The sequence below is a fragment of the Xyrauchen texanus genome, chromosome 34 (genome assembly GCF_025860055.1).
Source record: "Xyrauchen texanus isolate HMW12.3.18 chromosome 34, RBS_HiC_50CHRs, whole genome shotgun sequence".
NCBI classification, from domain to species: Eukaryota; Metazoa; Chordata; class Actinopteri; order Cypriniformes; family Catostomidae; genus Xyrauchen; species Xyrauchen texanus.
Window position 1 is genome coordinate 31,389,390 of NC_068309.1, and position 26,492 is coordinate 31,415,881.

The following is a 26,492-nucleotide window of genomic DNA, read 5'->3' on the forward strand; positions in this document are numbered from 1 at the left end:
CTCTTTTTAGCTCCTTCTCTGCTCCTGTGAAATTTGTGCCATTGTCGGAGCTGAAAGTGTGCTACGGGTCCTCTTCGGCATATGAATCGACGAATAGCACTGATGCAAGAGTCTGTGTCCAATGAGTGTGCCACTTCTAAATGAACTGCCCTGCTGGCCATGCATGTAAAGATAACCCCATAACGTTTCACATAAGAACGTCCTTGTTTTACCTCAATGGGCCCAAAATAGTCCACTCCCACATTAGTAAATGGAGGCAAGTCTGGAGTAATCCTTTCTTTGGGGAGATCAGCCATTTTTTGATCACACATTTTTCCTTTGTGACATTTGCAAAAAGTACAACTTGACAAGATTTTCCTTGCTGCTGCATTGGCTTGAGTGACCCAGAACTTTTCTCTCAATTTGGAGAGGATGTAATTTCTCCCACCATGCCTCGTCAGTTCATGAACATTTTTAAGAATTAACATGGAGATGTCCTGATCTTTGCACAGGATAACTGGGTGTTTGCTCTCTTCGGGCATTGCAGTCCTGGACAATCTTCCACCTACTCTTAACAGTCCATCCTCTAGAACAGGATTCAGCTTGTATATAGGGCTACACTTTTTTATGAGTTTTCCTGTCCTTAATGCATGAATCTCTTTGTCAAATCTTTCCCTCTGACAGAACTGAAGGATAGCGTTTTCTGCTGCTAATAAATCCTCAGTTGATACACGGTCTCGTCCCAACGACTTTCTGGCTTCCAACATTTTCTTGTCAACATGACAAAGATCAGCCTTTTCAACCATCACAAGTTGCTTTCTTCTTTGACTCAACACCAATAGAGTCTTCTTGACCTTGAGTAACCACGCAACTGCAACCTTCAACCTTTTCCAGTCAGAAAAATATGTGATTAGTTGATTGGTTGCATTATCCTCTTGAATAGTTATTGTGTTTGTAGAGATCTCCAGTTTAACCTCTGGATCATCCTCTTCCACTGTGGACTCTTCATACTACTTCATACTGTATCCATGTTTCTCTTGCTTTCCACAGGAATTCTGGACCTGATAACCACGTTTTGCTGTTCAGAAGCTTGTGGACTGTTAGTCCTCTAGATGCGTCATCTGCAGGATTTTGTTTTGTGTGAACATACCGCCACTGTGTTGGGTCTGAAGCTTCCCTAATGATGGCTATTCTGTTGGCCACAAATGTTCGAAATCTTTTGTTTTCATTGCTGATGTACTTCAAGACTGTACTACTATCAGTCCAGAAACAGGATCCTGGCAAAGAAAGCTGCAACTCTGATTTTACCATCTTGTCCACCCGAACAGCCAAAACGGCAGCAGTGAGTTCCAAACGAGGGATGGTTATTGGTTTAAGAGATGCTACTCTGGCCTTTCCAAGAAGAAAGGAAACATGTATATGACCTGATTTGTTCTGTAACCTCAGGTATGTTACCGTGCCATAACCCCTTTCGCTGGCATCAGCAAAGTGGTGCAACTGGGCATGGACTGGTGTTCCAAAGTCGTGTGGTTTCAAGCACCTACTCACTTTGAACTCTGAGATCTCTTTCAGGTCAATCAACCAATTTAACCATTGTTGTTTTAGGGCTTGTGGAATTTCTTCATCCCAGCCATAGTTCCTTCTGCACAACTCTTGTAAAATGTGCTTGGCTGGAAGAAGGACTGGCGTAAGGTACCCTAAGGGATCGTGACACTGAACTAACGACTGATAGAATCCCTCGTCGTGTATGCATCCGTTCTTTGCAGTTCATACTGAAAGTTAAAGTTGTCGTTTTCCATACACCAATGCAGCCCCAGTGCCCTTTCCACCGGAGTTGGTCTATGTCCAAATTGAGTTCACTCACATTTTTAGAGTGTTCCTTCTCAGGAATTGTTTGAAGGACTTTGCGACTGTTACTGATCCATTGTGTAAGATGAAAGCCTCCTTTTGGCAAAGGTCAGCCAGGTCATGGACAATCTGTACCGCTTTCTGCACAGATGGGGAGCTTTTCAGACAGTCGTCCACGTAGAAATTTCGATGAACTGTGTCAATCACTTCATCCGAATAACTGTCCCGATTGTCGTCTGCAGTCTTCCTTAAAGCATAACATGCACAACTAGGCGATGACACTGCTCCAAAGATGTGTACAGTCATTCTGTACTCTTCAACTGGCTTGAACAGATCTCCATTAGGCCACCACAGGAACCTTAGAAAGTCTTTGTCTTCCTCAGCCACTTTGACTTGATAGAACATAGACTTCACATCAGACATAAAAGCAACTGGTTCTTGTCTGAATCGTAGAAGTACCCCTATTAAGGAACTTGTGAGGTTCGGACCCTGTAGAAGCTGTTCGTTCAAAGAAGTTCCTTTAAACTTAGCTCCGCAGTCGAAGACAACTCGCAACTTGCCTTTGCGTGGGTGATACACTCCATGATGAGGAATATAGAACAGGTTATCTTCTCCACAACGCAATTCATCCTGTGGTACCCTTTCTGCATAGCCACTGCTGATGACATTCTCAAGAACGCTTGTGTATTCTTGGTGGAACTTCTCATTTCTTTCCATTTTCCTTCTTAGTCCAATGAGGCTGTTGAGCAATACATCGATTGTTTGGCAGAGTTACCTCCTGGGCTTTGAATGGCAGCTTTAAACTGTAATGTCCGTCCTTTAAGTTTACAGATTGTTCCATTATTTTAATGAATCCTGCCTCCTGTCTTGACATTTCTTCTTTGTCGTCGACGCTTTTTTCATTGAAGTCACTTTGATACTGCTTCTCCAATAGCAGCTGAAGTGATTCCACAGATAATCTGTTTACAGCAACACGATGACAGCCATTGTCATTCAGGTTGTCTTTGCAATCCTTTCCTAAGCCATTGACCACCCACCCTAATAGGGTTTTAACAGCAAAGGGACCCTCACCTTGACTATTCACAATTTCCCATGGTTCCAGCAACTTTGAAGCATTAGTACCTATTAATAACTCCACGTTAGCATCAATTTCAGGGATTTCAACATGTTTAAGGTAAGGCCACTGTCTAAGGTCCTCTTGTTTGATGATGTTTGCTGTATCCACTGGCATCATTTTCTGTGTGTAAACATTTGGAAGACTGTAGTACCTTGTTCCATTAAGGCAAGCTATTTCAAGTCCATTCACAATGTATGTTGACACTGATGTCTTTGGGCTCATCGTTAACAAACATATTTTTGACTTTGTCCCAGTGAGATTAAGCCTACGCATAAGAGCTTCAGAGCAGAATGTGGATGTTGAGCCATTGTCCAGAAAAGCATAGGTCTGAATCACCTTGTTGCCTTTTTGTGCTTTTACCTGAACTGGCAGGATGGAGAGTGTTCCATTGCTACCGCCCCGGTCTGGCTCCCAAATGTCTGAGCTGACACAAGCGTATGGTTTACGGCTGGTTTAGGTTCATTGGGGTAGATATCGCTGGTGTTCATTGATTTGTCCACTTGTTTGACGTGAATGTGTAAAGCTGTTGGATGGCTCATTTTGCATTTTTCACAGATTTTACGCTTATCGCAATTTTTGCTCAAATGCCCAGTGTTGAGACACCCAAAGCACACTCCTTTTTCCTTTAAGAAGTTGATCTTTTCACGATGTTTGTTCTTGGCAAATCGTAGACATTCATCCAGACTGTGATCTTGTAAACAGAATAAACAATTGATGCTGATGTTGTTGTCCCTCCGTTTACCTTCTTGTGTGTCCTTGTGCTGTACTTTACTAACAGCGCAGACGTTTGTAGCAAAGTTGTCTTTTTCAATTTAGACTTGGCTGTATACACATCTCTTTTAACATGCATACCTCTTTCAGTAGTTTGAATATCACCAAAGATAGGATCAGACAAGATTTTGACTTGATATTCCACAAAGTGTACCACGTCATTAAAGTTTGGTCTGCGGTTGTGTCTCTCCGAATATCACATGCAGAACTTCTAAATTTTTCCCTCAATTTAAAAGGAAGTTTTGAAACAACAATTTTGAGGTTGGCAGACATGTCCAGCTCTTTCATGTCCTCTAAATCTGACATTGCATTATTGCATCCACGTAAAAATAATGCATAGTCCTGTAGTAACGAAACACTTTCAGCCTTCACCACAGGCCAGTTGAGAACCTTTTCCATATATGCTGCTGTGATCTTGGTTTCATTACCAAAGTGTTCCTGTAGGAGGGCTTTAGCGGTTTCAAAGCCTTTCTCAGCTTCCATATGTAAACAGCTTTGTACAAGGTCGTGTGGAGCCCTCTGGTATACCTTTCCAAAAAATACGTGCAATCACCTTTAGATGCAGCTTTCTCCTCCACACAGTGCCTAAAGGCTTGCATGAATATTTTGAACTTCAGTGGGTCACCTTCAAAAACAGGTATTTGTCTTGGTGGCAGTTGGCTTGCTCTGTGTTGTTGTATGAGCAACTCGGATATTTCATTTTGCCTTTGCAGAATTTGTTGTGTAGAATTGTCGTCAACTGCATGTGCAACATTTCCAGTGGGTCCTGCAACTGTAACAGGTAAGCCTTTAATTCTCGCTCAATCTTGTAGACTTCTCAAACTTTGCATCAGGAATGTCAGGTATTTCTTTCGATCTTTGCTTCTCAACATAGGATCCCATTCCATCCTGATCCGAAAATGCTTGCAGTACTGCCAACTCTGCATCTGAGGCTTCAATCTCAGCATCCATTTCCACTTGTTCCATCCTTTTGCGTAATGATTCCGCCTCCTGCTCCAATACATGTTTCTTTTTAGCTGCTGCTGCGTGCCAGGAGTGCAGCTCTCTTGGCTTCTGCTTGTGCACGTGCAACTTCAAATGCAGCTTTGCTTGATCGACTTGATCTTTCACTGGTGCGGCTTTTAGTACATGATGATGTTCCAACATTTGATACACTATCCGTTGGCTTTATATCATCCTCAAGGTGAACATCTTCAGTAGTACCATTATTTGTATTCTTAAAATAATTTTCCACACACTGGAAAAATTCGTTCACACTTAAAAGCTTTGCTTTGAACCAGGTTTCATGCTTTTCCTTTTCTTTTACGGGTAGCAACTCAAGCAGATTGTTATGTGCAACCTTTAGCGTCATTAATCAAGGATTGATATTTGCTGAAGCTACTTTTTATTTCAGCTTCATAACCAGACTCACGCATTAAACCTTGAACAGTTTGTTTGATGTTGGCAGCTTTACTTAATTTTGATTTTCTTAGCATCTCTAAGTCACTTAATTTAGAAAGCAGTGCTTTTGTTGTTAGTTTTATAGACCTTTTTTTCACAGAGGCTTCTTCCACGTTATCATTTTGAGAGTCAGCAGACACCACATGTGTTACCTCGATACCTTGATTATTTACATCCATTTTACTTTGTTTTCAAACACCAAAAACCAACATTTCATTTAAATATCATGAAAACAAGAAATCAGAAATAGAGCATAAACACTTACATTGTTTTGTGTAAACCCCTTGACCCAAATGTCTCTTATTTCAAGTCCTTGTTTACTTTAAACCAGTTGTCAATGTATTGTTTTCTCTTTTCATTCTTGCTGTTCACACTTTAATAACTGCAGCTCTTAAAAGTCATACATCTTATGTGTGTGTGTGTTAACTGTCGTTACCTCGTTTTACTCGTTCTAAGTCCGAAAGAACTTTCCTCCACTGTCCGACGTAGTGTCTGCGTCAAAGTGTCAAATCTTCACCTGCACCGCGTCCAGACCACCTCACTGTCCAATGTGAGGCCGCTCACCGAACTCCGTCGTCTATAGCGTCCGTCCTCACCGCTTCCAGACCACCTCACTGTCCAATGTGAGGCACAAAGCGCTCGATTCCGATGTCCGCTACCGATCACCGCCGTCCGTCACCGACCTCCACCCGTCATCACTGCTTCCTGGCGCCTCACTGTCCAATGTGAGGACCGCTGCGCCCGTAGGTCTACTGGCCCAATGCGCCAGCGTTTTCATTCAGCCGATCACCGTCGAAGCAAGGTGCATGAATGGCACAAGGACCATGTCGTTTAAACTTGATCAGTCTTTTCCTCATACAGAGATGGTTTTTGACTAATTGTTGGCGCACATTTAAGTTGTTTTGCACGCGTGTTGCGGGCGTGCTGTTTCCTTGTGGCTTAAAATAGTAAAATAATAAACTTTCAAAAGTCTGAACTTAAAGTCGGATATGCCAATCCATTTATTAACATAACGAAAAATAAAACATTTCTTAAATAATAAAGTTAAATCAAGGTAGTCTCCATGATTACACGCCGTGCCTCACGGTCAAAAACCATGCACCTCCCTGTGCACCACACCTGCACTAATTAACCCCGGTCTTAAGTAGCGGCTCGTGGCAGAACACAGCACCACCCCATCCCAATACACAGAATGGCTCCAACATATGACATTGTGTAGTGGAGAAAATGTACAATGTGTGACAATTATAGTCCTATAGAATTAAAGCACTGTGTCATCAGGTTTTCTGTGTCATCAGGTTTTCTGCACCTCCCCAGTACGCCTGGCGCACGTGTGCTCTCGTCCTAGCTGAGTGCCTGAGTTCAGTTTCACTCTAGGGCAGGCCTTTTTCGGCGCGTGGCCTAGTGGGCATTCGTTCCCGAAAGAGTCGTTTTCAACGACGCAGTGCGAGTTCCCTCGGAAGGGAACGTCTCGGGTTATAACTATAACCCTTGTTCCCTGAGAAGGGAACGAGACACTGCGTTGTCCTGCCACGCCCCTCAATGCCTGAGAGCGGCTTGCTTCATCGCTAGGCTAATGTGTTTGTGTGCTGGCGTCACTTTTATGCATCCGGTTATGCCGTCACATGTTACATCATGACGCAACACCAATCAAGATTGGAATAGTTTCATTCATAATTCAGAGGCGCACGCTAAGGAGCGTTCCCCAAAGAGTCGTTTTCAACGACGCAGTGTCTCGTTCCCTTCTCAGGGAACAAGGGTTATAGTCATAACCCGAGACGTTTCTCTCATTTCAGTTAATTTTTTACCTTTATTTTTCGTTGTTTCAGCAGACAGCATGCTTCATACATTTTGATCAAGAGGATTTAGATGGCATTTGTGGTGGCCCAGATTAGTCTAGACTAGCGGATTTTTGATTGATTATCGATTTGTTATAGAATGTTATGTACAGAAATCACTTGGGTGGTAATATTATAAAATAAATCGAATAAGTAAATAAATAAAAACAAGCAAGACAGCGGGGGACACAGGGACTTCCCCCACTGCTCCCGACGGTCAGTCCGGGCCTGCTGTACAAGCTCAAACCATTAATTGTATGGCTTGGTTTACACAAAACATAAAAACTGAACTTTTCAGGTAATGCTACTTCTCATTCAGGGAAATTTACCTATATTTTTGAAACTGGTACTGTTTAAACATGACCTCTAACACAAAATTGCAGTTAGTTTCTGTAAAAGCAACATATGACATTGTGTAGTGGAGAAAATGTACAATGTGTGACAATTATAGTCCTATAGAATTAAAGCACTGTGTTAGTGTGTTCATCTCAGAAGTCTGTTTAGTGAGATATTTCTCTAAATTACAGAACAGAGAGGTGACAACAGGACACTGCCTTCAAAAGCTGAAAATGACATGCACAGCAGCAAACATGTTGGCAGTGCCATTTACTGAAAAAGAGAGAGAGACAGAGTGAGAATAGGAACTAGAGGGTGGCCATAATTGCCTCAGAGCTTCAGCTAGTCTCTCATAATGGGCTTAACTTATAAAGCTTAAATTTAATTTCTTTATGGAACAAATATAACAGCTTTCTTGTAGATTGCAGAACTCCTGCAGATTTTTAAATGTAGCATTTTGATAAATATGGCTCATTATGTTGGGAAAGTGCTCAGTGAAGGGGGTTTCTTGCATGGCTCATCAGTTCTCGTATCCCAGCTTAACATACAGAACCAACATATGCCATTTGTAGACTGATTTTTACCTAAAATTGTAAAAACTGTGGCTCTGTTGCACCATCAAAACATTCTCTGTTTGAGCTGCCTGTCCAATCCACCACAGCAACCCTGGCTCAACCAGCGGTGTGAGTTTGGAACTGGACTACCTGCTTGTCGAAGCTATGGTGGACAACTGGTCTTATGGAATCACATTACTATACCAATTTTTTTTTTACATGGCACATATTGCTACAGTTTTCTGGTGAAATGTACACAAGAGACACTACAACAACAAATACTTATATTCCCTTTAACACAAACCATGAGTAAAACGCCAGATTATCACTTCATCAACACTTTTTGCCCTGTTCCTCACACAATGCTGCCTTTTGACATCAAAACACTTATATCACATGACCTGTTAGGCATAACATTTGAATGTTTACATTACATAACTGTGATAGAGGCCAAAGCGGTCACGAAAAAAAAATCACACCAGAGAGAAGGGATGGCATTCCAAAAAGATTTTTAATCCATTAGAGGTGCAAAATGTGAAAATGGTGTTTAAAAGCACTCATTAAAACAAGGTTACATAATCAAAACTAGCAAAAATCTAGCCCTGTTTCAGGTACTAAGCAGTACCAACTCCCCTCCCTAAACAATGGAGGCTGGTGTAACTTGCACTCAAGCAGCACTAGTAACCTTCTCCATGTGCTCCCAAACACTCATCGTCCATCTTGTCTTTCCTCTAGTGGCGGCTGTGTTATATACGGAAATGTTCCTGCCCATCCAATTGGAACATACAATTATTTAAATAAAATTAACCTCACCTCCCCATTCTTAAATACAACATCTTTGAGTAAATACACAAGAACAAGAGATAAACGAGAGTTAAAAACACTAATAAATACAATAAACAGGATGGATAAAAACATTTGCACAATGAAACCCGAATGCATGTTGCAAATAAGTGAGTAAAACAAGAAATAAGTCCTGTAGACACCTTAAAAACATGTGATAGAGATCGAATCGCAGTCTCGCCATCACAATAACCAACTACAATTACAAGCTTGTAGAAAAATGTCATAGAACACACTCACACAGCAAACTGTGACAGATTTTCTCCATTGTCTCCATCCTCCTTAGACTTTAGTCATCAAACAAAAAACAATAAAATCTTATTGGCAATGCAACACAGGGACAGGTCTTATCGATTACCTCTAGAGTGCATTGCCCAGTCGCAGTATAATTTAGACATTAATATTGCTCCATAATGTAGATCTGTCTTTTGGTTTACTCATTGGTGGAATGAAACTGTTGAATTCTGTCAAATACACTCTTCAATCTTTGATGAAATGGGTGTATTCAAAAACACTGTTCCATAGATGAAATGTCACTCAGAGAGAAAAATGTATACATACAGTAAATTCAAAAGATTTGTACACTTCTAATTTGCTCTACATAATCTGTAATCCTCCTGTTTTTCTCCATGTTTTAATATAATCTATAGACTAATTTGGCATTCATTTAGCAGTCAGTGTCTTGGAGAATGTGTGCAAAGGCTTTGTCTCTTGATGCCATTTCCAAGTAAGCACATTGAAAAGGTTTAATATGTAAAGCACTGGAATTGATATCATTAAAAACCTGCATTTTCACCTGGAGGGGGAGAATATAAGCCATTTTGGCACAGTGTAGATATTTGAATAAAGAAAAAAAGAAGAGTTAAATAGCCTTTTCATCTGAATAAAAAGTAATTTAAGAAATAACACAGCTGACCTTTTCATGGCTGTAGCATTTTGGAGGCCCTAAGTAGATCACCCCCCAGTACACCTAAACAATCACACCCAACATCAAAACTAAGAAAGCTTCAAATGTGCAAATAAAGTCAATTTATTCAAAAGCTATTTGGACTATAAACTGTGCCAAATACGATTTGCACAGCAGTGTTTTATAGTGCATTCTAAAACTGTTATATAATAAAATTTTCAGTGTATGTAGAGTAAGTATTGTGAGGGAACTTTAACACATTGCTTGCAGCAGGACAAAAAGGCACCTGATTTGTCACATAATGGTGCTTTGTATCCCATGACGCTTGCATGCCCTAGACCAGGGGTCGGGAACCTTTTTTCACTAAGGAGACCATTTTTAAATTTTTGGTTGATGCATTTTTTCGAAAGAGACATACCACATATTAAAAATTTAGTATTTTACTAAGTTTTTAAATAAAATACAATATTTATATTGCCCATAGACTACTCAAAAACAAATACATATGCAAATAATAATAGGTAACATGATGCAATATTTGAGTACATGTGTTTGTGCGGGTTTCCATAAAATTACTTAATTTTACTTAACTGTCACTCTTTGACGCGGTCATCTCGCCTCCGGACCCATGACTGCCCAGCCCAGCGACTCCCCCAACAACTTTTGGGCCATTTTCTATGTAAAATCCCGGACAGATTTCTCTGGTGCCGGGTGCGCGGAGCAAGGTAAGTGCATTGAGTTTTTTCTCAGCACTCAAGCCTCGGGATGTGTGTTTGCCTTCCGACGCACTATTACCTGCCCCCGCCGCGAGGCCCCACCTGGTACGTCCAAAACGATCTTCCCGTTAGTGCCCCTCACACGGAGCTTAGACACATGGCTTGCACTTCCCAGCCCGTCGGTTAACTGGCCAGGACCATCCGACTCCACTACGCGATTCAATTCGCCAGGCTCCCGCGTCGTTTCAGTGGTATTCGCTCCACTCCGATGCACAGCGAAAACGCCAGCACCTTATGAGCAGAGATTGCCACTCTGCTACTCAAGGGCGCAATAGAGCCTGTCCCTCCAGCCGAGATGAAGAAGGATTCCTACAACCCTTACTTCATCGTTACCAAAAAAGCGGTGGGTTGAAAAGAGAAAAGGGATGCTCTGAACCGGAGAGAGCTTGCTTTTTACCCAGTTGACCTAATTCACCTCTGCATGAGCATTTTGAACGGGAGTCTGTGCAAAGTCCGGTTGAGAACTCACAGCTCCAAGATTGGCTAAACTTGTTAGACTCTGTCTCAATGTCAGAGCACCTCACAACAGAGCACACGCAGTCAGTGTTCACATGCCTGGTTCGCTTCAAGCCAGGCACAGCGATTCCTTTCAAAAAGTTCAGAGGCTCCTGGGGCATATGGCATCCTCGGCCGCAGTCGCGCTGCTCGGGTTGATGCATATGAGACTGCTCCAGCACTGGCTTCAGACTCGAGTCCCGAGATGGGCATGGGGCTGCGGCACATACAGTGTGTTTATCACCCCTTCCTGCTGTCAGACTCTCAACCCTTGGACAGACCTAAGTTTTCTGTGGACAGGAGTCACCCTACAGCTGCTGTCCAGACGTGTCGTGGTCACCACAGACACCTCTCAACTGGGTTGGGGTGCTGTGTGCTACGGGCACACAGCCGCTGGCTCCTGGATGGGGCCCTGCTTGTGTTGGCACATCAACTGCCTTGAGTTGTTGGTTGTACTCCTTGCCCTGCGGAGGTTTCTCCCGCTGATTCGGGGTAAGCGTGTCTTGATCCGTTCAGACAGCACCGCCACGGTAGCGTACATAAATCTTCAGGGCGGCATACACTCCAGTCACACGTCACAACTCGCCCATCATCTCCTCCTTAGGAGTCAGCCACGACTCAGGTCGCTGCTCGCCACTCAAATCCCTGGTGACCGCAACATGACAGTGGACAAGTTGTCGTGACAGGTCTCGCTCAGCAGAGAGTGGAGGCTCCACCCCCAGGTGGTCCAGCTGATTTGGGTCCCCTCTCGGCACAGACGTGCTAGCACACAGCTGGCCCCGGGGACTGCGCAAGTACGCATTTCCCCCAGTGAGCCTTCTTGCACTGGTGCGGTGCAAGGTCATGGAGGACGAGGAACAGGTCACCATGGTGGCTCCTTTTTGGCCCACCCGGACCTGGTTCTCGGATCTCACGCTCCTCACGACAGCACCTCCCAGGCAAATTCCCCTGAGGAAGGACCTTCTTTCTCTGGAACAGGGCACCCTCTGGCACCCGCGCCCAGACCTCTGGAACTTGAGGACTTAAGCGGTCTACCACCTGCAGTCGTAGACGGAATCAACAAAGCCAGAGCTCCCTCTACCAGGCAGCTTTACGCCCTCAAGTGGCATCTGTTCACAAATTGGTGTTCTTCCAGGTCTGAAGACCCACAGAGATGTGCAGTTCGGTCAGTGCTTTCAATCCTGCAGGAGAGGCTGTCCCCCTCCACCTTGACGGTGTATGTCGCTGCTGACGCAGTAGACTGCAAGTCCCTTGGTAAGCATGACTAGATTATCAGGTTCCTAAGAGGCGTCCGGAGGTTGTACCCTTCCCGGCCAAGCCTGTTCCCCTCCTGGGATCTCTCAGTGGTCCTCTCAGGCCTTCAGAGACCCCCTTCGAGAATCTTGATTCAGTCAAGCTCAAAGCCCTCTCCTTGAAGACGGCCCTCCTGATCGTGCTCGCTTCCATCAAGAGGGTTGTGTTCCGCTTGCACCTTGCGCCCTTCACAAAGCTGATCCAGTGAGCCTTCTCTCCCAGGTTAGCCAGTAAGCTCTCGCTTCCAGGACGCTCTTCCTCCCTAGCCCTCTGGCCGCGGATTCAGCGGAGGAATTCGCCACCAGACCTATCACGAGTAGAGTGTTCGTGTTGGACTTGGGCTCCACAGGCATAGTTCCCAATTCATGCATGGTTCCCTGCTGGCAGGACCCGCGTCTCCCTTGGGCAGTCTCTGCTGCCCCCCCGGTTGTCGTGTCTGTAGCAACTCCTCCCTTGTCAGGCAGGATCTACCACCACACCATGTCCACGGGTGGCTTGACAACCCCCGTGTGTATTGGCCACGATTTACCTCCCCCCCAGTCTGGGCAGGATGGTCTTTTCCCCCTGAAAGAATAGGAACAGGAAAGGACACCTTCCCCATCGCATCTATAGCGTTAAGATAGAGTTAAAAAGCGGCTGGGGCTATGACGAGAAACATAGAGAGAGAAAAGGCAGCGGCTGGCTCCCATATAAGTCATGTTGCCTGTTCCCTTATGGGTACTGGGAACCTAAGAGTGGTATATGACACATTTCATTGGGGGTGTTGGGGAGGGTTACATGCAGCCGACCCAGCTGATTCTAGCACGCAGCAGCCTGCTTGCACCTGGCTCTGCAGTCACGTAACATATGTAGTGCATGGCGTTTTGAAGTGGGACCCCTTGTGTCACTACAATCGACACAAAGTTGAGTGAGTGACAGAAGGAGAACGTCATGGTTACTGTTGTAACCTCCGTTCCCCGATGGAAGGAACGAGATGTTGTGTTCCCCTTGCCATGTCACTATCCATACCATTGTAATGCGCCGTAACCGTATTCTCGACCTGTCTGACATTCGCTCCCCCGCTCCCCTTTATACCCGTATGTCCGGGGACGGGGCATGCAAATTCTGTCTGCCAACTTGACATTGGCCTTTTCTCAAGTTCAGAGGTATGTGAGGCTCTCAGAAGAGACCCCTTGTGTCACTACAATCAACATAACATCTCGTTCCTTCCATCAGGGAACAGAGGTTACAACAGTAACCATGACGTTTTCAGTTGAATGAAACATGTGCTTGTTTCACTAGACAGGGTCCCGCTGCACGCCTCTGAACAGTGAATCAAACACGAGCATTGATAGCTTTTTTTGTCTGTTCTTAAAAATATAATAAAGTGTGTTTCTTCAAACACATCAGCATTTCTTGTTATTTGTCACCCCGAGAGACCTTTTGCAGATAGATGAGCAAAATTGCTCATGCATGAAATGCATTTGGAGAGGAGCTTGCGAACAGTATTGAGTCTAGTCACACTTGGCGGGTGCTATGTCACACCCTGGTTGCAAATAAAAAATAACGAACATTCATAAAATCACTCGTAGAAAATGCTCTTAACATTTAAGATTAAAATTTATTGGGACACGAGTCCCAGAACTCTATGAATGATCGTGTGTTGGAGAAGCTTTCATTGCACTCAGAGCTCACTGCGCGCACACATCAAATCAGACGCACATTGGCGGCTTTTCTTTCATCTGGTCTTCAAAATATAATCACGTTTCGTCAAATGCATGTCTTTGTGTCTAATGTCTTGTTATATATCTCTTCTACTTGTCTTTCAGGTTGCCTTCCACAGTGGCTGGTACATCATCAAAATACTCGGCATGAAAAATCTGCATTTGGCCGGTGTTCATTTCAAACCTTGTTCACCAGAAGTAGGCTGTAAAATTCAGGAGAAAGGAAACCAAAACAGTGTCATTGACTTCAAGCTTTGCAATCGCACAAACACTTTCTGTTGGAAAAGTATCTCTATAAATGTTTAAACCATGTGCTGGTGAATGGTGGGAGACCAGGCGAGCCACTTGGTTTTTAAAAAAGAGCCACTTGTGGCTAAAGAGCCATAGGTTCCAAACCCCTGCCCTAGACTATGAAGGCATGCGCAGAGCACTAGATGGCACTATAATAAGTGTAATCGAGCTTGAAACCATGATCATGCCTGAGACTGCAATGACAAGATATAAAGTGAAAAAGGAGTTACATTTTGGTCTGTTTTCACCCAAAACCAACTGAATTGCCTCAGAAGACATTGATTAAACCTCTGGAGTCTTATTGATTACTTTAATGCTGACTTGATCTCCTTTTTGGAGCTTTTGGAGTTCTGGTCACCATTCACTTGCACTGTATGTATCTACAGAGCTGAGATATTCTTCTAAAAATCTTCATTTGTTTTCAGTAGCAGAAAGAAAGTCATCCACATCTGGGATGGCATGAGGGTGAGTAAATGATGAGAGAATTTTCATTTAATTTTGACCACTTGTGTTTGGATTTCAAGGGGAGAGTTAATAATTATGTCTTTGTATAACTGCAAGATAATAAAAGCACAAAAAGAGCTAAAGACTGACGCAACGTAAGCACAAACACGACGTTCAGAGCAGAATTTTGAGTTATTTGAATACCTGTATTAACTAAGCTTCAGATGTGTGTGATTATTATTGGTGTACCTGCATGATAAAGTCAGGCATATGAAATAAGTTAAGAGAAGTTATTGTGCTTGTTCATGTATTTGCTTTTATAAAATGTTTCGATCAGACCGTAATTTCCTTTTGATTCTGCACATAACAGGCAAATGGATCGGCCAAAACATATCTTAATGATACAATCCCAAAATTAATTGACAAACTCATGCACATAAATTAAGTTTATTCAAGATAACATGTCAAACAACATGAAAAAAGGGCTCGCACCCATTTGATTTTCACAGAATCTGAAAAAATAAGAAAAACAGCTGAAAATAATGACGAGACTGCGGTTCAGGGGACATGGGTGATGTTTTATTTTAGTTTCTAATTTCTTTTGTCTTCTGCTTCCCAATGCATTTAACATAACAATGAAAGTGATACAATTAACAATAATTTTTATTATTTTAACTAGTATTTTGGATAAATCAGATACAAGTGATGTGAAAATATGTATTTTATATATTTGTCTTTCATACACGGTAACCCAGGCAAGTGTGTTAATCCAATCTAAATGGATTTTCAAATGATGCAGAGTCATTGGCTTCCACCAAAAATGTGGCCAAATAAGGCAAAATGAAATCTGCCTCCTTCTGCATTAATAATCAGTAATTATCAGAGGTAACCTTTCAACCCAATCAGCTTCAGCTTTCAGTATCACATTAGTGCATGGTCAAGTCTGGTTGTGGTTAAGGCAACAGGTCTGAAAAAAGTGACATTTAGTCACATATCATTGGGATCCAAATTATTGAAGGATCTCAAAAAAGTGGAAGACTGAACTATGTGTATTCTACTCAATAGCAGAAGAGTTGCTATTCAAATGTCAAGTTGATGTTAGCTGGAATGGGGATCTTCATTCATTTAGAAATTCGGCAGTGAGTAGATGGCACTGTGTGATTGATTTGATCGTTTATTGACAAGTACAGTTGGGTTGGCAATTGGAAAAATGTAATGCATGGACAATTATCAAGACTATTTTAAGATATAAAGAAGAGCTCATCTGTGTACAGGAGTATACTTATCAGCAAAAAAGTTCTAAGTGTTGGTTCGAGTCCAGCCTTAGTCAAGTCCGAGTCAAGTTCTAGTCTTAAACCAATTGAGTTGAGTCCAAGTCCAAAGGGGACGAGTCGGACACAAGACCAAGTCCACAACATGCCGAGTTCAAGTCGAGTCCTAATAAATCCATCCGTTAATTTAAATTAAAATAGTGAAAATGGTGAAGTATATGCTAGTATGGCTGCCAGCTGTCTCAGTGATCTGGCATTTTGGCTAAAATGAAAGCACCAGGACACCTATTGTCCCGTGTATAAAAAAAAAAGTTATTAAGTAATGATAATAACTTGTTTCGTTAAAGGTGCTGTAAGTGATGTTAGCCATTCTGGAACTTCCAGACTTGACTGTTAATTTACCAGGCCCCTCTTTCCAAAACTCCAAACACACACGTGCACACACAGACACACTTGGAGACTGGAGTATTGGAGTAGATGGAAGGTGGGGGGCCCCCTGAGCATTTCATAGGAGCAGGACACTGTATCTGCACTTACAGTATATGAATATACTGTATACTGTACTGGCTGCCCTGTGAATGTGCACAAGGATTGACAGGCAGAAAGTCTTCTGATTGGCTAAACAAACGACATCACGGACCACAGACATCTTTTCACCGCTGTTAACAGGGCTGTTACAAAGACATTCTGAATGTCATTTAATAAAAAAATCACTACAGCACCTTTAAGGCATTTTTATTTATTTATTTACAATGAAATTACATGCAGATTGTTGAGATCTCCTGGAGATAAATGGGATATTGTTCTCGGGAGAAAAATCTGAGCAGGAGAATTAAGCAAAAGTCTCCATTTGCTCTCAGTTTCATTTCATTAGGTGAAACAATTGAGATAAAGATCTACTTTTTGAGTAGATTTACATTCTTATCAGATAGTTCAGTAAACCTACATCAAATTGATGAGTGATGTTATGACAGTCCTGGAGACACCCACATTTTCCATTTATATTGAGTCAAATAAAACCTCTTAAATCTCTGAATGCACTTCATATTAATCTTTAACAGTTTAAGTATCTGCTAGACAAAAGAAGATTTCCAGCTATTTCTCTGCAGAGAGACAAATTGACCTCGATTTTCCAGGTGTCAGTCTATATTCCAGACTCATTACACTTCAAGTGACCCCTTCACCCCATCTTTCACACCTACATCAATTACGTATCTCGATCACCCACCCTATAGTTTTGATGCCATTGGCTGGCTAAATGTTTTATGTTTATTTCACTCTGTTTAGATGATCATAGTTTTAGGTTTTTTTCTTGTTGTTAGTTCTCAGGCTCACATATAAGTAGTCTATAAAGTCTACTTGATCAACTGATTTTGTAAGCAGAACATGTGTATTTACAGTGTGACAAAACTATGATCTTTTAATGACCATAAAACAGAATTTAAAGTATTAGTTCACCCAAAAATGAAAATTCTCTCATTTACTCGCCCTCATGCCATCCCAGATGTGTATGACATTCTTTCTTCTGCTGAACACACAAACTCTGACATCGAATGAGTTTAGAGTAGAAAAAAGTCAGGGACAAAAATAAGGTAACTATTAATGAATACATAAATTATGAGCCATCAAATATTATAATTAAGTCTGACTTTTTCTTTGTACTTTAAAACCATCACCAGTGAGGCAAACACTTATGTGAAAAACCACAAACTGGTGGAAACTTTGACCAGTCATTGCACAGAAACATTTACATGTATTATCCATGCTTCCAGTATTCTGACTGTCTGTCAGATTGCTAACATTATGGGTCAATATCTTTCTTTAACCTTTTTGCTTTTATTTCTTATTGTCTTTTTGTAGGTTGGAACAAATATGGTTGGGAACCTTCAGCAGGCTGAGATGTCAAGGCCTTATTCCCCTAAATCCTACACTTAGCAAAACAGGCTTAGTAAAAGACCCTCTCCATGTAGAATCAAACAGCTTTTATTAGGTTACTGATATTACTGGAGTCTTCATTTTAATATGAGTGCTCATGATTTCCTTCATATATTGAAAATTACAGTTCATATCTTTAGGAGTACAACTTTTTTAATGCTGAAACAATTACTGAGTGCACCTTTAAGGGTGCTTTAAATGACAAAAAACTTGTTTTGGGCCAATGCATGTCTCTGTGCTGCATTAAAAGCAAGAGGTGTGTAAATGTTTCTCTTGTTCTATAAAGCCTACATATAGACTCCGTTATACAAGCAGACCCATTCAATAATACACTAATGAACTGAATCTTTTATGCCTTAATAGAGAAGAAAGAAATCGATGAGAGAAGAAAATAGCCATGTTATTTCACAGTGTTCAGTCGCTTCCTTAAAAAAAAAATATTGGTGTAATATTCTTTCCTTACAACAAAGAAATACTCCTTTCATCTGCATGGCAAACTCATAATCCACATGAATGTAGCTGACCCATCTCTGTTTTATACACATAATTACCCTGCTAATCCTGGGGAATATCTTTAAGACCATTATGTACTGTATAATGTGGGGTGGCTGTGGAGTGGGTCGGCCACTATTCCCAGGGTTGGCAGTTCGATTCCCAGCCCACATGACTCCACATGCCGAAGTGTCCTTGGGCAAGGCACTGAACCCCAAGTTGCTACCAATGGCAGGTTAGCGCCATTGGTGTGTGAATGTGAGTTTGAATGTGTGTGCGAATGTGCGAATGAGACAGTGTAAAGCGCTTTGGTAATCTCTAAGGTTAAAAAATGCGATATATAAGTGCAGACCATTTAACACTAGATCTCTTCTGAAATGAGAAATAACAGAGACGGTCATTATTAGCATTCAGTATAATTATCCATTATTAATATGTGTTGTCACTCTTACAGATCAGAGTCATGGAAACATGGAGCTGTGGGAATAAAGAGAGTGAATGCTGCTGAGGTTTAGTGTAAATTAACATCTTGGCAGAGCAAAATGTGTTGCAGACTTCCTTCAAGGTATGTGGAAAATGAATGCCTCGACTTATGCTCATTGTTTAGGGGTAGCATACTCGTTTATCTTTTGTTCCCTATCAAAACGCTACACTTTGATGCTGCGCTGATTTAGCACTTTGGGAACTGTAAAGGTATATATATGGGCAAGGAGGAGGCAAGAATCGGCTTGACAATATAAATAATATTTTAATAAAAAACTTAAACAAAAGAAACAAACACACACATGACGGACATGCCCGTAAACGATCTCTCTCTCCCGCACCATCTTCCGCAGTCGGCCTTTATCCCTCTCAGAGGCTTGATTAGCCTGATAAGGGACCGGGTGTGTAGAATCACAACCCGGCCCTGCCCTCCGCCCTGCCACAGGAACGTCTTAAGGAGTGACCAGCTGTGAATATGTGTGCAACACGTCAATGAAATTGACTAGAATTTTTAGCCTCCGCCGGTGACATCATCAGGATGCACCGGTACAGGGGCTATTTATAGATGCGCCACAGGTGCATCATCAGGTCTTTTGTCTTCAGACCATTCTGTGTGTGTTGTGTTTATCAACCCTGTCAAAAACTTTCTACTTTCCTCTGTTAGGAGTTAGAATTTGTTAGGTTTTCTGCATACTGCCTTTCTCTTTCAAAAATGACTGATAAACAAAGCAAGCAGTGTGTGTTCCCGTGTTTAAGCTCTATGGCTGAAACGGACACACACCAGTTTTGTTTTGTGTGTTTGGGACAGGGTGGGTGCGAGCATTGCGATCAGCTTTCAGTCAAAATGCTTTGCACTTGTCCCGCTTACTTCCGAGAGTCAGCGCCCACTCTTCAATTGTGGGGCTCTCGTATGGATCTGGCCGAGGAGCGAGAGATGGGTCCTTCCCTATAGCTCGCGCTCTCCCCAGATCCAGCCGGTCCTTCTTGTGATCTTGAAGAGCGCTCCGGCACCTCTTAGGTTCATGTGGCGGATGCCAAATCTCTTGAGTCTGTGGACTTTGAGCTACCCACCTCTGACTGCTCCTCGCACGATAATAAAGCGGCTGAGGAATTGCTCGAGGTGGTTACTCGGGCGGTGGCAAGACTACAGCTAGACTGGCCACGTGAACAAGAGACCCCCAAAACGCTCCAAGCTGGAAGACAGATTTCTGTCTGGTGGCCAAAGGAAGGGAACGCTAAATGACGAGCTTTCTCGTTCATGGAGGAAACCTTATACTTCCCATGTCTTCGTGCCTTCGACGTGGACATATTCAACTATCGTGGGTGCTGAGACACGGGGGTGCTCCTCGCACGATAATAAAGCGGCTCAGGAATTGCTCGAGGTGGTTACTCGGGTAGTGGCAAGACTACAGCTAGACTGGCCGTGTGAACAAGAGACCCCCAAACGCTCCAAGCTGGAAGACAGATTTGTGTCTGGTGGCCAAGGGAAGGGAAAGCTACATGACGAGCTTTCTCGTTCATGGAGGAAACCTTATACTTCCTGTGTCTTCGTGCCTTCGACATCGACATATTCGGCTATCGTGGCTGCTGAGACACGGGGATATTCCATGATGCCGTGGGTAAAAAAGACACTTGAAGGTTATCTCTCGCCTGGCTCGGCATCATCTCTAAAGAGGACCACCTCTCCCCACAAAGCCGTGCAGGATCACCTCTAAGCTTGTGGGGAGGTCAGGCTGGCAGTGTTGCAGGCATACCAGGCTGACCTGTTAAAGGACCTGAGTGCGGGCAATACGGTCCACGAGGAGGCATTTTCAGAGCTTCGTCGAGCCACGGATCTGTCTCTCCGGGCGACCAAACAGACGGCTTGTGCCATTGGCCGGTCTATGGCTGCTTTGGTCAGCATGGAGAGGCACTTATGGCTGAACATTTCGGTTCAGGACAAAGTCTTCCTTCTTGATGCCCCGATTTCACCTTCTGGCTTGTTCGGTGACTCTATGAACACGGTCATCAACAGGTTACAGGATGCAAAAAGTCATGAGGAAGCCTTCGGGCAATTCCTTCCTCGCCGCACTCAGCAGAAGGGGCCGCCAGCCACCCAGCCGCTCCCCGGTCCTTCCAGAAAGGAAGCTCAAAAACAGAGCATGGCGAATTGCACTCCCCCTCGTAGAAACTGGGGACCGGCTTGTCACCCTCAGCAGCCCCCAAAGCAAGTCCTCAGGACCGTTATCTCCAGGAAGAGAAAGTCCTGACGGTCTTGCGCCCAGCCATGTGGGGGTAGCCCCACTTGGGACTGGTTGCGTGAGACATTCACCTGCACCTTCCCGATACCCCCACGAAACATTTCCAATCCCGCCACCTATAGTGTTTCGGGAGTTAGCGTTTTCCAGCGAAATGTTGGGAGTGCAGGATGCGAAACATTCAACATCCCCTCAACAGGAAGTGTCAAAATTGATACCCATCTCAGAGAACCTGGCAGCGTGGAAGCTACTGCAGGGTGTTTCTATGTGGGTCGTGAGAACTGTAGGAAAATGCTACAGAATTCTATTTGTTCGCCATCCTCCGTGTTTCAACGGTGTGGTTCCCACTACCGTGAAACCGGAACAAGCATGTCTACTATGGAAAGAACTGCAAAATCTCTTGGTCTAAGGGGCCATATAACATGTTCCCCTTCCAGAGAGAGAGTCAGGTTATTACAGCAGATACTTCCTGGTTCCCAAGAAGGTGTCTTAAATCTAAAATCACTATTGGTTGGTCACGATTGATCTCATGGACGCTTTCTTTCATATAGAAATTCGGCCACAACACAGGAAGTTCCTGAGGTTCGCATTCGGGGGCAAAGCTTTCCAATATCAGGTTCTTCCATTCGGCCTAGCCTTATCACCCACACATTCACGAAGTGCATGGATGCAGCACTGGCTCCTTTGCGACTCTGGGGTATCCGCATTCTGAATTATATAGACGACTGGCTGATACTAGCACAGTCACAAGAACTGGCATTAAAGCACAGGTATATCATCTTAGCTCATCTGGTTTCTCTGGGTTTGAGGCTCAATGTCAAGAAAAGCATCCTCTCTCCCACTCAGAAAACTACCTATCTGGGAATTGTTTGGAATTCGATCATGAAGCAGGCGCAATTGTTCCCGCACGAAACGAGTCCAGTTGTGGCTCAAAGCCAGGGGATTTCATCCAAGGGCCAGTCCCTTAAGGCTGATAAGGGTTACACACCGCACGCTACATACCCCTTTCCTCACATTGGGTCCCACTGTAGGTGCGTCTTGCCTTCGCAAGCTGCTAATGACAGATGCCTCCCTGACGGGCTGGGGAATGGTCATCCAGGTCAAGGGGAATAGGAGGGTCGTCAGCTCAATTGGTATATCAACGGTCTCGAGTTGATGGCTGTATTTCTGGCCCTGAAGTACTTCCTCCAGTATCCGAGAAGCTGCCATGTCTTGTACGGGTGGACAACACAGCGGTAGTCTCTTACATAAACCATCAAGGAGGTCTATGGTCACGCCATTCTCATTTGTGCCAAAGGCAAGCTCCTGTCAAACAGAGCAGATTACATCCCTGGAGGCCTGAATGTGGGAGCAGATTTACTGTCCAGACAGAAAATACCGGCGGGGGAGTGGAAACTCCACCCCGAGGTAGTGGAACAAATCAGGTTGAGATTTTACAGAGCAATGTTGCCTCTACTTCTCTCTGAGTCACCCAGCCCCTCTGGGTCTGGACGTGATGGCACAGACATGGCCCAGAATGCACCTGTATGCGTTTTCTCCAGTTTCTCTGCTCCCTGGAGCCTTGGCCAGAGTTCGCCAAGAAGGGTCCTGCCTCTTACTAATAGCGCCACATTAGCCAAACAGGGTATGGTTCTCAGAGATAATGTCTCTCCACGACGGCTCGCCTTGGATGATTCCGGACAGGCGGGACCTTCTCTCTCAGGTGCAGGGGACAATATTTCATCCCCGGCCCGAGTTGTGGAACCTTCACGTTTGGCCCCTGAAGGGTATCAACTGAGGGACACTGGGTTTTCACCTGATGTTATCGAGACCATTCTAAGTGCTAGGGCTCCCTCTACTAGAAGAAGTTATGCCAATAAGTGTGATGTCTTTGAAAGATGGTGCAGTGCACATAATGCAGATCCAGTTACCTGCCAGATTGCTTCAGTTCTGTACTTTCTGCAGGAAAAATGTATCAGCAGGCAAATGCCCCGCCACTGTCAGGATTTATGTGGCCACTCTATCGGCTTGCCATGCCTTGATTGATGGGATACCATTGGGGAAACATCCTCTGCTCTCTCGCTTCGTTCGTGGAGCCATGTGATTAAGACCTCCTGCTAGGACCAGTATCCCTTCATGGGACTTAGAAAAAGTCCTTGAGGGTCTGGTTGAGACCCCTTTGAATCTCTAGAGTTAGCGTCTGATAAACTTCTGACTCTCAAGATGTTTTTTCTTATGGCGATTACTTCTCTAAAATGAATTGGTGATTTGCAGGCTCTGTCTTTCTTGCCATCCTGCTTAGATTTTGCCCCAGAAATGGCAAAAGCAATATTGCACCCTCATCCTGACTACCTGCCTAAGGTTCCTTTCTCGGCCATACATCCGGTCACTCTTGAAGCCTTCAGTTCCACGCCGTTTACAACACCGGATCAGGAAAGACTTCACAGATGGTGTCCAGTCTGTGCCCTTCAGGCTTACATCCACTGTACTAGCCAGTGGCGTAAGTCAGTGCAACTATACGTTTGCCATGGGGGCCGTAACAAGGGGCGGCCGCCACTAAGCAGACAATGTCACATTGGGTGAGGGATGCTATTGCCCTGGCCTACGAGGTCAAGCTTCGCCAGTAGGGATCAGGGCTCACTCTACCAGAGGGGTCGCCTCCTGTGGATGTTCGTGCCACTCCGGGCTCTTATGTCCTTGAGTCAACATCACAAGCTCATGTCTGAGACCACTCGCGCTCTTATGAGCACAACTACACAACCGTAAGGTTTCCAGGCATCTGCAGTGCGCCAGTGTGGGTATTCTCGTTCCCAAAGCGCTAAATAAGCACAGCATCAAAGTGTAGCTTTTGATAGAGAATGTCTCGGGTTACTTAACTGTAAAGTAACCCGAGACATTCGGGTTACTGAAAAAGCAGAACGAGATGCTGCACTTCATTGCCACACTGAGGATGCCCCAGGACTGCTCTTCAGACAAAATACCTGACGATGCACCTGTGGCGCATCTATTTATAGCCCCTCTACTGGTCAATTTAATTGACGTGTTGCACACATATTCACAGCTGGTCACTCCTAAAGATGTTCCCAAAGTGCTAAATCAGCGCAGCGTCTCATTCCGCTTTTTCAGGGAACAGGGGTTACAGTTAAGTAACCCTAGACGTTCTTCCTATGGAGCCCCTTTTTAAAATAACTTTGCATGCCCTCATAATACATTTTGCTTTATTTGTGCATTCCACAAATAAAAATGTAATGTAGGTTCAGAACAGCACAAGGGTGTGTATATGATGACAGTTTATATTTTTGGGGTGTGAACTCTTTCAAATTGTAACTTTGAGGCTTATTAAATTAGCCTATAATTACTTTATTCTTATAAATCCATCTGTGTGTGCACCAGTATGAAGGCATTTTCTTTTCTGTTTTAGTCTTTTAAGATTTATGTATTGCAAAAAAAGGTTTACTCTAAATGTTTGTATATATTTGTAAGTGTATATTTTGCATAAATAAAATAATATGTAATGACATGTGCTGTGTGTTAGATAAATTATTACATCTATAGGCTGATTTATTCATTTAAGTATTTGGGATTTTAAAATGGAAAGAAAACAAATGTGTCAGATCTACAGCATAGTTTCAACGTAAGGTAATGAAACCAATTAGATTGATTTTACGTTTGATTTCAATAGCGTGAATGACGTTGATTCAAAATAATCTTCGAAGGACGTTCAGGTACTGGTAGCGAACATTCCCTAAAAGCACGAAAGTTGAACCCTTAACTGACAGCCCAGAGTCTCCTGAACTGAGATCAATTTGTTTAAATAAATTTTAAATTTGTATTGAATATAGCGATGCCAAAATGTAACGTCCATGCATGTGTATGCAGGATCATATGAGGTAAAAAAAACCCAGGCAAATTAATTATATGCTATAAAACTTTCAAATGTATACAATGTGAGCTTAACTACGGAAAGCTGAAGTGGACAAAAATAGAGTTTTTTAAATCACATTTCACAACTTGCTTATCTGAGGCAGAGACAAAGTTGGCGGGAGCTTTTAGTTTGAGTTCAGCCTAATAGATGTAACATTGAAAGTTTTGCAATACAATGCATTGTATTCTGGTATTACATTAAAGGCAATTCAGACTACTAAATACAATTTTACCAACATAACTATTAAGTATGTGTTCACTTGTACTGACCACAATGTTATTTTGTAATTAATTATTGGCTGCCGAGGGCATGAAACTATATTCAAGAGAAATTCAAAGACATACCAAACACTCAAAAGCTATGCATATTGATTAGCCTATACATGGAAATATTAATATTACTATCATGGTAATAATCTAGTAAGGTGCCTTAAAGCACCTGTTTTTCATGAATTGTACTGGGTAAAACCTGATTTAATTTGATCACCATGATGATGATGTTAGTCCGCCCACTCTTCAATTTGATGCATTTTCAGAACCAGTTTTTGCTTGTGTGTGTCTGTGCGTACATGCAAGTGTGGAACTAAATGGCACATTCAGTCCATTTCAGCTTTACACCCTGCTCATAATTACACTAACAATGTAAAAGCCCAATTTGTAAAGGAGGACGGAGTATTACCCTCTTCTTTTTGTATTAATGGCAAGCTTTGATGTTGAAGGGATTTTTTCCCCTGAGCCTCACAACAATAAGAAACAAAGTGACTTTAAATTTGCATCAGATTTTGCTGCTAGGCAACAGAGAGCGAAGGCCGGCCAACTACAACTCCCCTTATTTACACTTGTCATGCTAAAGAGAATCAACTCCGATGTATTCCCCAAAGTAATTTGCGTTGAATGCACAGATAGTTGCCTTATGAAATCTGACATTTTAACTAATGCGGTGTAATTTTTGTCACTTGCTGCAGCACAATTTCATCTCTTATGAGGTTTGCATTGTTTGACATCTTCTCCCTAGGAGGTAAACATGTAAGACTGTAAGATTTGCAACACTGCTGAGATGTTGTTCACACAGCCAGGCACACACATCGCAGCTCCTGACTTTTGAACAGATAGACCCTGTTTGTGAACAAACACTTGATAGCATGGCAGCATAGATGCTTGTCAAGCACTCCTTAAAGATCTTGTTCGCACTCCAAACTATTTATGATCTTGATGAAATGTTAAAAGAAACATAAGAATTTAAAAACATTGTATATGAATGGTTTTCCAATGCTGCTTTCTCTTCCAATGCTGTTTGGGTAAATAAAAATTGGTCCACTCATTTTGTCATTTAAATTCGTATATTCTTTCTTCCATAGAATTTAAAAGGAAAGAATTTTGCAATGCTGATTTACATTCCATAGTAGTTGATAGTGACTCACTTTAAAGCTTAAAAATCACCCTAAACTGTCATAAAAGTAGTTCATTCAACTCTATTCCCAACATTCTAACAGTGTGATCATTGTATGGGATATACAAGGATCGGTATATTTCTGA